General features: G+C 38.4%; 1 protein-coding gene and 1 long non-coding RNA gene across 16 annotated transcripts in view; one reads left to right on the plus strand and one right to left on the minus strand.

The window, feature by feature from the left end:
- Positions 1-13581, minus strand: part of ZNF518A (zinc finger protein 518A) — a 109251-nt gene extending 95670 nt beyond the window's left edge. For 3 of the 15 annotated variants that reach the window (XR_013368160.1, XR_013368159.1, XR_013368157.1), the window contains exons 1-2: positions 13431-13581; positions 10878-10963 (exon numbers count right to left, since the gene is read on the minus strand). The gene's annotated coding sequence lies outside the window, so the exon portion shown is untranslated. The other 12 variants (XM_077878185.1, XM_077878176.1, XM_077878186.1 and 9 more) reach the window with 9 other exon arrangements.
- Positions 13027-14492, plus strand: LOC144301344 (uncharacterized). Its single transcript, XR_013368161.1, has 2 exons — positions 13027-13744; positions 13907-14492. It is a non-coding gene; the product is annotated as an uncharacterized LOC144301344 (long non-coding RNA).
- Positions 14493-15282: the final 790 nt, after the last annotated feature.

Consider the following 15282-nt stretch of genomic DNA (forward strand, 5'->3'; position numbering starts at 1 on the left):
ATGAGGTTACTTTAAATAAAGGAAGTTGGCACCACCAGAGTAACAGTTATGCATGCAGTGTTATTACACAAAGACAAAGCTGTATGTATTTTATATAGAAAACAAATGGCATTCAACTAATATGCCTCCTAATCTTGGTACATCCTTAAAAGAAAAAAATTTTTAAAAAAAACTAAAACTTTAAAAACTAGAGTAAAAAGTGTAACACTGACCTAAATTTGACTATCATTTTTCTATACAAGTATCCCTGCTTTATGAAAGTTCATTTTTCAAAAGTTCACACTATACCACTTCACTTACAAGACCTACATTAGTTTTGCTAACTAAAAGAAACCCAAAGAGGATTTGTTTTTAGAAAAAAAAAACTGAAGAGTAAAAACAATGTTCAGCCCTTGTTTTGCAGTGCTGTTATAGAGACAGCACGCAGTCCAAGCCTTGAGAGCAGCATTGCCAAGCTCCTCTCCCAGAAAATACAATTCAGATATGTCAGCATCAAGAGGCCATAGCTTTGGACAGTGTCTATGGGTATCTGTGATTTATTTCAATTATTTTATGCCTCTATCAGCAAGATGTGCCCCTAGGAAATCAGAAAAGCCTAAGAATAAACTTATTTTGGGGTGTCTGAGAACACTCAAAATTTTTCCACATAAATTAATGGTAACTGCTTCTTTGCTTTGTATCATTTCAACTTACAAAAGGTTTCATAAGAATGTTCTGTTTTCAGACAGTGGGGGAAAGCTTTATATTATACAAAGAAATGAACAGCAAGGATAATGCTGAACTATTTTTACATCAGTTAAGCATATTATTCTTCAATAAAGTGTTAATTTTCATCTGACAAAATTTTATTGAGAATTTTCTTTTTTGATGCTATCTTTAATAGTTTTTACATTGGCATTATGGAGAATATATAAAATGAATTGGAGTAATTTTTACCATTTCACCTCCTCTGGAAGAGTTCAGTAAACATGAGAATTGCCTACTCCTTAAAATTACATGACTACACCAAAAATACCCTATATGCCTGAGACCTCTTTGGATTTTAGGCCTTACAAATCTTTGCAAGCTCTTCTGCAGTTTTTTGGCTCTTAGGGGTTTCTACTGCTTGAGTCACTTTTCACAATTTATATTTTCCCTGAAAATAACCAATTGCCTTCACATCGTCTAAGAATATTCCCATAGACCTCACTTTTAACAATCTATCCTACAGAAATAAATGCACAACATATGTATCTGTCACTTAAATGTCTATGAGTAGAAGAATGATTAAGTAAATTATAGAACATCCATCCACATGAAAATATTATAAATAAAAAGGCTTATGTATGAAATTGACTCAGATTTCATTGTGGATTTTTTTTTCGTTTTTAAAAAGAGAAGTTACAAAAAATAAAAAATAAAAAATAAAAAAAATAAAAAGAGAAGTTACAGATGAAGGCATGTAATACATTTTTTTAAAAAGATGTTATTTATTCATGAGAGATACAGAGAGAGAGAGAGAGAGAGAGAGAGAGACAGGCACAGGCAGAGGAGAAGCAGGCCCCATTCCATGCAGGGAGCCTGAAGTAGGACTCGATCCCGGGTCTCCAGGACCACACCCTGGGCCGAAGGTGGCGCTAAACCGCTGAGCCACTCGGGCTGCCCCAGTACATTTTTTTTTTTTTTTTTTTTATTGGTGTTCAATTTACTAACATACAGAATAACACCCAGTGCCCGTCACCCATTCACTCCCACCCCCCGCCCTCCTCCCCTTCTACCACCCCTAGTTCGTTTCCCAGAGTTAGCAGTCTTTACGTTCTGTCTCCCTTTCTGATATTTCCCACACATTTCTTCTCCCTTCCCTTATTTTCCCTTTCACTATTATTTATATTCCCCAAATGAATGAGAACATATAAGTACATTTTTAAATTAGGAGGGAAATCCTCATTTTCACGTCAGGAGCAAAAATACTTTGAGGGTATATTTGTATAAGCTAGACAAATCTACAGAAAGATACCTCACAAACTACAGACACCAGGTTAATCTTCTTAGGAAATGATAGCATGGTGGACCAAAAGATAGATGTACCCAAAAGGCGGGGAGAGAATCCTCAACTCTCCTGAGTACTACTGTGAGTGAAGCAGAGGGCAATGTTACTACCACAAGTCTTTACTGAGGCTTGTTATCTATTCCTGCTCTTGAATTCTAGGAAATTTTATATCCTTAAAATAATTCCTCCTTTTCAGCTTACCCTGACTTAAACTAGTTTAAGCTAGTTCTATTACTTGTCACCAAAGACCCTTAAGACTTTAAGTTGATAGATCAATGCTGTGCATTTAATTCACAGAAAGGTAGGTTTTGTGATGATCTTTTAAAGAGGAGTAGACTTATACTTGCAAAAGAGGAGCAAAGGCTATCTAGACCAGAAAAAAGGAGTAACACTGGAAGAAAAGCATTTTTCTCCCATGGCACTGTGAAATCTAGATCACAGGGAAAATGTATAATGGAGAGGTTAAGTGAGAACAGACTACAGAGGACAGATTTGAACTTGAATTGAAAGGTAACCAAGAGCCATGGCTAGTTCATGAGCAGAGAGAAGTTACAAAAGCAGTATTTTAGAAATATTATTAGAATGGTATTAGAAAGCAAGATATATTGTAGAGTATAAAAATAGAAGTCAGAAAATTAGGGGACTAAGTGACAATCCAAATAAAAAGTGAGGAACCAGAGAACTGGCAATGTTAGCATAGGTTTGGAATTATATACAGAAATTTTAAAAAGATGATTCCCAAAGTAAAATGTCAAGGATAAGGAACATCTGAATAGAGTAAATCAAAAAGCACTATTCCTAGGGCTGCCTGGGTAGCTCAATCCATTAAGCAGCTGCCTTCAGCTCAGGTCATGATCCTACAGTCCTGGGATTGAGCCCCGCAGAGCCCAACATTGGGATCCCTGCTCAGCAGGGAGTCTGCGTCTCCATCTGCCCCTCCCCTTGCTTGTGTGTGCTCATTCTTTCTCTCTCTCTCTCTCTCACTCACTTTCTAAAATAAATAAAATCTTTAAAAAAAAAAAAGCACCATTAATAGACTTTTATTTGCTTTCTACAACAGATTAAAAAGCAAAGGCATTCTATAGTTTTAGCTTTACTGATATGACATAAAAAGAATCTATATGCTCTTTATTACATTCTAGTTGCTTTAACATTAAACAAAGAACTAAAAACTCTGATTTTAGCTTCCTTTCATTTGTAACACAGCATGTAGCTCTGTAACCTAACCTGTCACATTACACAGATACAAAAACTGGTATAATTAGTCATTATTTTGTATACTATTTCATTCCTTGAGTTACTAAATTCTTTTCTACATAGATAACTGAATTCAAAATAGTCAAATGAATATATAACTAGAAATAAAACAAAAGAAGCTTGCAAGAACTTACTGGAAAAAAAATGTAAGGCTCTGTCTAAAAGGGATCTAGAAGAAAAGTACAAAAAAACTTAAAACTTATTTTAAAAGCAGAACCCTATAGTACCTTCAAAATAATAATCTTTTCATGACTTGAAACACATATTCTGGGCTTACTTTTTTTGTAGCTGTTTTAAGTTTTCAAAAAATTTACCTGTAGGGCTAGTACCTGTCACATTTTAAGTAAGTGAAGAATAACTTTGTAGAATTTATAGAATAAAAAAATATATATAACATATATAATAAAAGGCAGCTCCCTCCAAATCGTGGTCTCATAAGCACTTAAAACACAGAAAGGAGAAATAAAGAGTTAAATTTGCTAATGCGGGATCCCTGGGTGGCGCAGCGGTTTGGCGCCTGCCTTTGGCCCAGGGCGCGATCCTGGAGACCCGGGATCGAATCCCATGTCGGGCTCCCGGTGCATGGAGCCTGCTTCTCCCTCTGCCTGTGTCTCTGCCCCTCTCTCTCTCTCTCTCTCTCTGTGACTATCATAAATAAATGAAAATTAAAAAAAATAAAAAATAAAAAAATAAATTTGCTAATGCAATTAAGTACAGATCTAGAAAGGTTCAAACTAATTACACTCAGGTAGGCTAGTGACACTGGTATACAATTATGAGGGAGTCCAAAATGAAAAGTTAAAACATAGCAACAGTTTTGGTTCAGGTAATCTTTCTTATTTTTTTTAATCTTTCTTATTATGACACAGTGACTGCATATATAATGTACAGCACCCCAAATCTAAGATGCTTTCTGCTCCCCTACACATATATCTTTATTTATCTTTGTTCACCTTGTTTCCTTTCACCAGGCTTGTCATCCCCTTCTATCTTCATTCAGTACTGGTCAAACTTCCTTTCCAATTCTATCTCCTATAGGGACATGAAACCCTCCGTAATATACACTAATCTCTCCCTTCTCTAAATATCCATTTAAAGTAGAGCAATTGTTCACCGCTTCATTACACGGCTTTATAGTTACATCATTTATTTTTAAGTTTTACCTCCCAGGGTAATTCATAATCTTCTTAAACGTAAGTTCTATTTTATATTTATCCCTCATAAAAATCAAAATGATTTGGTACACAGGGTCCTAATACACTCTTGATTCATTTATTTGCAACCCAAATATCTGACTTCCTATGATTTTAAATTACTTTATAGCAAATGCTACAAATCATGTAAACTTTTTTGCTGCAATGGAATTTGACTTAAGACATGTGTGCGCGGGATCCCTGGGTGGTGCAGCGGTTTGGCGCCTGCCTTTGGCCCAGGGCGCAATCCTGGAGACCCGGGATCGAATCCCACGTCGGGCTCCCGGTGCATGGAGCCTGCTCCTCCCTCTGCCTGTGTCTCTGCCTCTCTCTCTCTCTCTGTGTGACTATCATAAATAAATAAAAAATTAAAAAAAAAGAAAAGACATGTGTGCGCAACACATGCTCTCTCACATGGTCAGAAATGACATTTTCAATGTGCAGAAATTGGAAGAAAAATCAGAAGTAATCTATCCAAAGTGAAACCAAGACCACTGAATTTAGTATGGGAAGGAGAAAGATTATTTCACCTTGTCCCTTTCTTTAAAAAAAATTTTTTTTTTTTTAATTCATTTGACACAGAGAGACAGAGAGGGAGAGAGTGAGCACAAGCAGGGGGAGTGGGAGAGGGAGAAGCAGGCTTCCCACTGAGCAGAGCCCATGGAGGGCTCAATCCCAGGACCCTGGGATCATGACCTGGACCAAAGGCAGATGCATTAACTGGCTGAACTACCCAAGTGCCCCTTTCTCATGCCTTTCTTCTTTTGTCATTCTGCTGTGGCAGTGATGTAGGAGATTAGGCAGATTTTACTTAAAATTTTGGAACACATGATGTGGGGGGGGGGATCAAAGGATTTATGGCTGCTTAATTGGGGTAACATGCATCAACATGTAACCCATTTACCCCCAGCTTTCCAAAATAATATAAACTATTCAATTTTTCTCTGTCTCTATAAAGCACCTGTTTCTATGACAGAAACAAATTCTATTTCCCAGGATTCCTCACCTTAGTAATATAGCACCACAATCCATCCAGTTACTCATACCAGAAATCAAGGAATCATCCTGCATCTTCTTTCCCTTACTCCCATGCTAATCCATAAGCAAGACCTGTCAATTTTATCTCCAAAATACATCTTTAATTCTTCTCTCCATATCCACTGTCATCATCTCAGTCCACTGTCATCTATAATTTGGGTTAAAATAACTTTCTAACTGGTATTCATGCTTCTTTCTCTCTTGCTCGCCGCCTTCCTCTGAACCCATTCTCCACAGGAGCAAATGTGATCTTAATATAAAATAGACCACAATGCTCCCTGCTTTAAAATCTGCAGTAGCTTCCCAAAGCATTTAAAATAAAATTTATTCTATACCAAAGCTTATAAGGAGCAGTGACATCTGGTACTGTACCTCTTTCTTAAACTTCACCTCATACCATTCTCATCTGTAAATATACTCCAGCAAGGTACCATAGATGGTTTCTCAGTTCCTCAAATACACCTTTCTTATCTCAGGCCTTTGCTCCTGCTGTTCCCTGCTTGAACTGTTCTTTCTCCTATTCTTCAAATAGCTAGATCTTTCTCATCTTCTAGGTCTCAGCTCAAATATCACCTCAGAAAAGCCTTCCCAAACATATAAAGCATCACTTCTCAAACAGAAAAAAAGTATTCTTTACCTAAACCCCTTGTATGTCTTTTCTCTAACACTTTAGCCATATTTTATGTATTTGCCAATTTATTTTCTGTCTCTACCACTGGAATAAAAGCTGCATAAACATAAGGAACACATCTGTCTTGTCTTTTGCTATATCACCAGCATCTGGCATAGTGCTGGGCATGAAGGTAGCACCAAATCTGTGCTAGTCTTTGTTCTAAGCATTGAGAATACAGCAATGAATAAAACAGACAAAATTCCCTCCCTTCATGGACATAACACTCTGGCAGCTATTTAGATAACAAAGTAAGTCAATTATTTAATATACTCCAATGTCACAAGTGCTGCGGAGAAAAATAAAGCAGAGAAAAATAGGCAGAACTAGGAGAGTTGCAATTTTAAATGTGAAGTCAGGTAGACCTCATTTGAAAGTCTTATTTGAGCCAAGATCTTAAGTGGAGGCAGAAAGCATTCCAAGAAAACAAATAGTTAAGTGCTAACACGCTGAGTGTGGAGTGTGCCTAACATGTTCAGAGAATAGCAAGAAGAAGGTCAATATGACTGCAACAGCAAACCCCATAGGGAAAGTAGTAGGAGATGAGGTCAAAGAAGTAATGGAACTGAAACAAGGCCTGAGGGACACCGAAAGGACTTTGGTTTTACTATAAAGGAGATGGGAAGCAACTGCAGCATTTGGGGTAGAGACGTAACATAAACATATTTTTTAGAGATCACTTTGGCTGCAATGTTAAGAACAGACTACCTGGGAAGGAGTTAAGAGTCTAGAGATAATTACACTATGACTGCCAGGTGTGAGATGATGGAGACGTGAAACAATGGTGGAGACAATGAAGCATGGTTAGACCATGACTATGTTGTGACAACAGAGCCAAAGGATGTGCTGGCAGACGAGGTTTGGTCTGTGACGAGAAAGAGTATGTCAAGGATTAATTCTAAAAGTTCTAACCTTAGCAACTGAAGAAATGATTTGCTATTTATTAATATAGAAAGAGTCTGTGGTAACAGTAAGTATAGAAAGTACATCATGAGTTCAGTTTTCGCCATATAGAATTTGAGATATCTAGTTGACATGTGAATGTGTAGATGAATATAGAATACAGTGATCTAGGTGAAAGGTAAAATTCTGGAAGTCATTGGTGTATGGTGTGTGTATATGTATTTACATACACAGAACTGAAATCACCAAGGGGTAAGTACACAAAGAGAAATGTCCAAGGCCTAAGCCTTGAGATACTACAATATTTAGAGTAAAAAGAAGAGAAAAAACAAGCTAGTAAGAATGAAAGGAATGTCTAGTGAGGTAAGTTAGGAGAGTGGTGTCCTGAAAGCAAAGAAAATGTTCCCAGGATCAGGGACTGATCAACTGTGCCAAGCAAGATGAGGACTGAGAACTGACCATGGACTTAATGTCAATACCACCAGTGACACTGATTAGAACAGTTTCAGTGGGGTTATACAGTAGAAGGGCTGACTAGCATGGATTTAGGTGGAAATGGGAAGAGAAGTAGAGATGTAGTACAGACAACTTCTTTAAGGAATTTTACTACAAAAGACCAAGAAAGGAATTAGAGTTATTTTCTTGTTTTGTTTGCTTTCTTAAACTGGGGGAAATTAGTGTGATTGCACACAAAAATGGAAAAATTGATGATGAGGGAGAAAAAAACAAAGAGATAACAGCAGCAATGCCTTTCACTAGGTGAGAAGGGGTGGGATCTAGTTAGCAAGTGGAAGAGGTGAACTTAGAAAATAATAAAGATAATTAAACTATAGTTATTAGAGAGGAGGATAATGGGAAGATGAGAAGCTGTGGAATGAAATGCCTCATTAAGTCTATGATGAGGTAGTCTATAGCCAACAGCCTGTGGGTCAAATGTAGCCTGTTGCCCTTTTTTGGTAAATTAAGTTTCATTCTCTTGAGTTGAGGATCAGCTAACTGGTTATTGAAGAAAGGAGGTTAAGTAAACAATAACATTCAATGAAAGATTAACCTATACCATCATTCCTACTGTCTATAGCTCAAAACAAATATTATGCAAGTAATCAAACATTAATTTCAGACTGTTTTTATCAACTTGGAGTTACAGATCTTAAATTCATAAGGGCCAAATATCCACCAGAACATTTTCTGCTGCAATCTAATTCAAATTAATTTATATACAAACTTTTGGCCCATGGGCCTGGGAAGGACATCACGGTAGCATATAGAATCAAAAGAAAACAATAGATACCTCTTACCATGGTCCCTGTAACTGAAACTGAAATGCTATCTCCACCAATCTCCCATTTCTATATGGCTTCACTTTCTCCTTCTTAGATGAGGTTCTCATACATGTGGGAAAGAATGTCACTAACACCCTACCGGATTAATAACTTTTGAGAAAAGGGAGCATCCATCCCTAGCATTCATACATCAATTTCAAAAAAGGATTCTAATGGGCTCTGCTTGATTAACAGGCAATCACTGTTGCAATAGGGATAACTAGGCTTGGGTTATAAGACTATATGATTGGCCTACTAACCATTCACAATAGGGGAGAGATGGCTCCCCAAACGAAGAGACATTGAGTTGACAAAATTAACATACAGCTGACCCTTGAACAACCCAGCTTTGAAACATGCAGGTCGGGACGCCTGGGTGGCTAGCAGTCAGGCGTTTGCCTTTGGCTCAGGGCATGATCCCGGAGTCCCAGGACTGAGTCCCGCATCGGGCTCCCTGCATGGAGCCTGCTTCTCCCTCTGCCTGTTTCTCTGCCCACCCCCCCCCCCACTCCGTTTCTCTCATGAATAAATAAATAAAATCTTTAAAAACAAAAACATGAAGGTCATCTTATACACTGATTTTTTGGATACAGTACTGTAAATGTATTTTTTCCTCTTTATGATTTTAATAACATTTTCTCCTTCTAGATTACTTTATTATCATTAGTTTTAAGAATACAGTATCTAACACATATAACATACAAAATAAGTTAATCAACTATTCATGCTATCAGTGAGGCTTCCACTCAACAGGTTTATGGTAGTTAAGTTTTAGGAGAGTCAAAAGAATAGATGCAGATTTTCAATTGTGTGGGGGGTCAGTGTCCCTAACCCCTGCATTGTTCAAAGTCAACAAATACATATATATTTTTTTCTATCAGCTCTTTTAACAACGCAATTTTAATTAGGAATTGGTGATGATTCTACCACATATTGAAATTATCTGACTTTCCATGAAGCCTCTATTTTTCAGCTATTACCATTTCTTGAAATAAAACCCACATGAGATCTACTTAATTATCCTAAGCTTCAAGTCCTGCAACTTCATTCTGATAGTCTGATACCTGTTTCATGCAGTCATACCAATCATGATTTTAAAATTTAGTCAGACTTTGCTCACAATTTTTCAAGATGGAATAATCCAAATCATTTTAGTCAGTCATCATATAGCGGCCTCTTGTCTACTTCATTACATTTGAAATTTTCATTCTTCATCATACTACTTTTTCTGAGAATTTGGATCAAACACAGTAAAGAGCATTCTTAGTATTCAGCATTTACTTTATTCAGAAACAACACAGTACCCATGTGAACCTAATTCAGTAAGAGGGCAAACAAATGTTATAAAGGGAGAAATTACACATATAAATGAACATAAATAATTACCCAGTATCTAAGCCTTGTTGCTCTCTACTCATTGTAGTTGTCAGACATTAACTTCTAATAAAATAAAAACATTCCTGCCTTTGTATAAAATGGCCCTAAAAAGAAGGCCATCTACCAGTAAAACTCATGGCAAAATCATAACCATTTATGATTACTAAAGTAATAATTTAAGTCGGCATAGTCTCCTTAAACTATTTTAGTAGTACTATATATAATCTTATTTCTAATTTAGGGTTATATTTATGAGAATACTCATTGTATTTGGTGAGAGAAATTATATAATACTGTGGTATCCCAGTACCTATCCAAAACAAATAGTAAGAGATACTTGTGTTTCAAGGGTAGATAAACCATGTTTTTGTACAAGGGTATAATATTTTCCACTGGATTTGCAAAGCTTTCCTTATAATACCATGGATTTGATGGCAGATTTTTTTTTCCCTCTTTTTGTTCACACTAAGATATTCAGATGATTGTCTTCAGGAAACCAATCATAATGCCACAATGATTCTTAAGTACCTTTTCTGACTCATAATGTAGATGCCATTAATCATGATATAAATATGTATGTTTTTCTTTAGCTGCATTACTTTGCACTTCCTAGAGCAAAACACAAACACTCTTCTGGTCATTTATATACAACTTCAAAACACCTCCCCACCATATGTAACTCCATGGTTCATTACCCAGAAGTCCTTACTGCTGTCTTTATGTTTAGAAGAATATAGTTAAAATTATCTTTAAATCGCTAAATGTTCACTTGACGGGATGAGCACTGGGTGTTATTCTGTATGTTGGCAAATTGAACACCAATAAAAAATAAATTTATTATTAAAAAAAGAAGAAAAAGAAAAAAAATAAATCGCTAAATGTTAAATAATAAATTATAAAACCAAAACGACCTTTTTTGCTCACATTAAAAGAAAACCTGTAAATATTTTATTTAGGCCACAAATAACACTATAACTTATGCAAACTTATGTATGTATAACTATTCTACTTTATTTTGTCCCATATCAAAACATATTAATTTACTGCTTAATAGACTACATGCTATAATACTTCAATCTTTACCATACCTCCTTCTTCAAGGAACAAAAGGCACGTGATTTAATGCTTAGACAAAGCCACAATCAGGAACAGCGATCAAAAGAAGAGACGATATCTGGAAATGAAGACCAAAATTTTAAAACTGACTACAAAACCTGTTAGTAAAATGTTTTTTTATACTTGATTTAAATATGCTTCATATTCAACTTATGTGTATAAATTTAACAGGAAAAAGAAAACCTCTCTTCACGTAAGCAAATAACCCATCATTGTACTCCATGTCATAAATTTATAAAAATCCCAAAACTCAAAGCTTTTAGACTCAATCCAATTCACTTTTTTTATTACAAGACCAGAAAAATGGATCTTGCCAAAATCACAAACCTAGAACAACCTAGTTCCGATTCCAACCCAGACATCCTACTACCACAATACTACCTCTTATACTCGTACTTTCTAACACCCATGAAAATTGCTCACCATGTGAAGCCAATACCCCATACAGAACTGAAACATTCATAGTCTACACACCTGGGATCAGATAATCAATAAAAATTTCAACTTCATCACAATTCTTCTGCTTATAGTGCTTTACCACAAAACTTTTGGTAAAGTCCCTGAAGAAAACTGAGCAAGATTTAAGTGTTTTATCATCCCCCTCCCCCTCAAAAATTGGATTAAATGATCTAAAGCAAACAATGCTTCAATAAGAACAATTCCAAACAGAAAAGTAAACAATAAAAGTACCTTAAAGGAGATGTCTAAAGTATATTCTAAAGTCAAATTGTATATTTACGCTAAAATATATCCTCTGGAATGCTTCAAGATACAAAAACTTGGGACCACACATACTATCATGAAATTATGAAAGAACAGGACAGGATTTGAAGTGTGATAACAATATTAAAAAAAAAAAAAAAACCCTCAACCACTTAAAAGCTCATACATTATCAATGCACATAGTAGGTATTCATTGTATTGTTTTCCTTTTACTCTTCCATAAATCCAAATATAACCTCTTGAATAGTTACTTATCCTTACTTTCTAATAAGGAAAAATTTGGATGTGCAAAACAAGTCAGATACCTGCATTTTATCCCTACCTCTCCTTTTGTAACAATTTTCTAATACGGGGGCTCATCTTATTTGAGAACTTTAACAAAAATCAACGTGGTCTACTATGCTTAACACCTTCATGAAACGCTGAGGCCCTGAAAATGTTAACACAATGCAATCGTCTTTCATTATATCAAATATAGCTTTGCTAAAAGATAATCCATTTCCACGGATTTGCAGTTAAAACTTTGAGAAATGTCAGGGTATTTCACTGAACCAATTTAAATGGCTTCTATCTGTTCAACCTGAGAATACTAACTTTTAGTTACACTCAGATCAGATCCCTTGCTGCATTAAAAAAAAAAAAAAAGCCACAGTAAACTAGGCCTAACACACAGTCACTCAAGTTACTGAAAATTCCTACCCTGATGTACAGTTTGGTGTCTTGTTTCACCATTGTCACAACCACACAAAGTTCGGCATTCTTATGAATTCCTTAAATACTGACTAATTTTCCCGGTGCTTTTTTAGACTTTTGATATCCAAACATGCTCAATGAATGTTTCTGGCTAAAACAGCTCACAAACACTAAACGCCCCCCAATTTACACCTAAAAAGAAAACTGAACCTCAACTTTCAGATTCTGCACCTTAAAGCTACCCTATCCGTTCTGTTGGCCTACTCCAAGAGTTACAACATTTTACCTTACAGTCACCCTATTATCTTTTCCATGACCAGATCCACCGAGGAAGAGACTGTCTATTTGACAATGAGAACACCATGTTAGGAAGAGACTCAAAATGGACCCTACAAGTGCGAAAGCCAAGTTACAAAGAAAAATCCATCTGCCACTGGGTGTGGTTGGGGTCTGCAAGAAGGGCGCCTCTGGCCAACTCTGGAGGAGGGGGCGCGCGCCCGAGAGCTGAGCGTATCTGCAAGAAAAGACCTCCAATGACCAGAGAGACTGGACCCACAGTGGGGACGCCGTCGAGTCGGGCTGCCGTGGGAATGCGAATCTACAGCTCGAGGGGTGCGGTCGCAGCAGTACCCATGCTGTCTCCACCGGCCCCGGAACGCGCCGAGCGGGTGCTTCGAGCGCCGCGCGCCCCGCTCCGTCCCAAACACCGCGCCCGATCCGCCCCTTCCTCCGGGGCTCGGCTCCCCTCGGGCGCGCGGAGGCACACTGTCGCCGCGCGCCCGCGCCAGCCCCTAGGCTGTGGGAGAATGTCGAGTTCAAAGAGGCCGAGCGTGGTGCAAACCCACGTAAGAAGCGGAAGGTTCGCTCTAGCAGCCTGCAGGACCGCCGAGGAAAAGCGCCGACTTCTCGAGAAAAACTTTGCGGCAAGTTAGGCGGAAGCACTGAATAGCCGGGACTATTTAGCAGGCGCTTCCTATCACCAGAGGCGGGTCCCGGAGTCGGTTCAGGGGACCCGGTCGCCCCCGCAAACTCGCATCTTGCCCCCTCACTGGCCGTTTAGAAGTCCCGGCAACCTAACAGCTCCGGGCAGCCGCGCACATAGGGAGTACCTGTCGTGGTGCCCATTGCCTGCGAGTCCCTGATGGCGGCCATTACGCTTCCATCCGGGTATTGCCGAAAAGCCGACCGCGGCGCTACCGGGAGCGCACGCTGCGGCGGAGGGATCCGCGGGCTGTACCTGAGGCGGGCGGAAGAGGACGGAGGCCGGCAGGGTCCGCGCCTCAGCCCGGCGAGACTAGGCCCCTGAGCTGGACTCGCCGCTGACCTCTCAAGTTGGCGCGCCCGCCCGATGCCCGCCACGCCACTGACTCACCCTTCCCCTGCGCTCTTCAGCAGCTGCAGCGCGCCTACTGCCACCATTATGGTAGACAGACCTCTACTCAGTGCTCTTCAGAGTAGACACCAGAAGCAGGAACTGTGGTCTTGGCAAGCCCTCACTGGCTGGGGATGGTCTCAACCCTGAGATTTTAATCATTTCCGGCTTTGCGAATGGCGCCCCCCCCCCCTTGTTGCTTTTGACTCCCAGGTTTTAGCAGCCATTGGAGCCCACCTCAACGAAGGAGGCTGTCCCAAGTCCCTCAGGAAGACCTGCTGAACTCCAGACGTGTACATATTTACTCATTGATCTGAAAACTGTCGTTACAACAAGAGAGGATTTCATCCGCACCAAAGGAATCCTTCCGCAACGTCCCACAACTGGGCTGGCCAAAGAAGTCCATTAGTGATATGATTGGGTTCCTCCCGAAGGCCAGCATGGCGCCCCTTCTCTCTTGTAGAGGGTTTCTGGAAGCCAACCTATTAATCTCACTTTTTATGTATGTTAAACATATACATTCACACATATATGTAATGTATATGTATGTATGGTGAAAACTAAGAACACCTGACCGGGGCAGAGATACATCAAATTATTAAAAATGGAACTGCGATTGTTGTCTCCAGTTTTCATTACGTTTCTTTTCTTAGAAGTACGTACGGTATTTATAATTGGAAAAAAAATTAATGTTTACCATAAACATTTTTTATTGTCTTGAGAGTATGCTTTTGAAAATGTCAACCCGTAGCCAGGCACAAGATTTTCTGCATCCTTTAATAAAAAGCACACTGAGAAATCCTCACTGTCCTTGGGGAGCTTTCTTATCTCTGTGTCTATTGGTCTACACAGTGCCTTCTGGAAAAGGCAAATGAGCCGTAGTGCACATTAGATATACTTCTGTATCTTGTATTCCTATGCCTGTGTAAAATACACAAGGAGAAATCTTCTGTAAATACCAAAAGAGAGGCCATTATCAAAAAGCATGTTTACAAAATGGATTTTATTTTGCTTCAAGCATCATCCCCCCTCTCTCTGGTCTTCCTTTACATGCAACCCGCACGCACACACACGTAGAGTAAAGAGAGGATAGGAAAGGGGTTTTGTTGTTTTTTAATAGCAAAAAAGAAGATGATAGTTGGGAATGTGGACAGAGTCGTTAGGTTTGTGTTTTGATGTGAGTTTTGGTTTTTGTTTTTTAGATTAAGATTTGCATCCCTCTCCTCCACAGTATTCACATTATAACTTCATTTTTACTTACACATATATGTTCACCTAAAAACATTACAAATCTGCATATATGATATGGCAGAATTAGAGGGTGGGTATTTTTTTTTTTAAGGAAATAAACTATTATTCCGTCACAAATTTCTCTCTTCCCCATTTTATTCCTACATCCATATCACACAACCTCCACCCACTTTCTTCCCTTTTTGGATTTTGAACATTAGGTTAGCACAGAAGAAGGGAGTGAAAGAGAAAGGGAAAGAAGATTTTAAAAGAGAGAGAAAGAAAGAATACAAAGGAGAGAAAGTGGAATCATAGCTTAAGAAAATATTTTGTACTTGAGAAGGATAGTTAGTGGGGAT

The sequence above is a fragment of the Canis aureus genome, chromosome 29 (assembly GCF_053574225.1).
Source record: "Canis aureus isolate CA01 chromosome 29, VMU_Caureus_v.1.0, whole genome shotgun sequence".
NCBI lineage: Eukaryota > Metazoa > Chordata > Mammalia > Carnivora > Canidae > Canis > Canis aureus.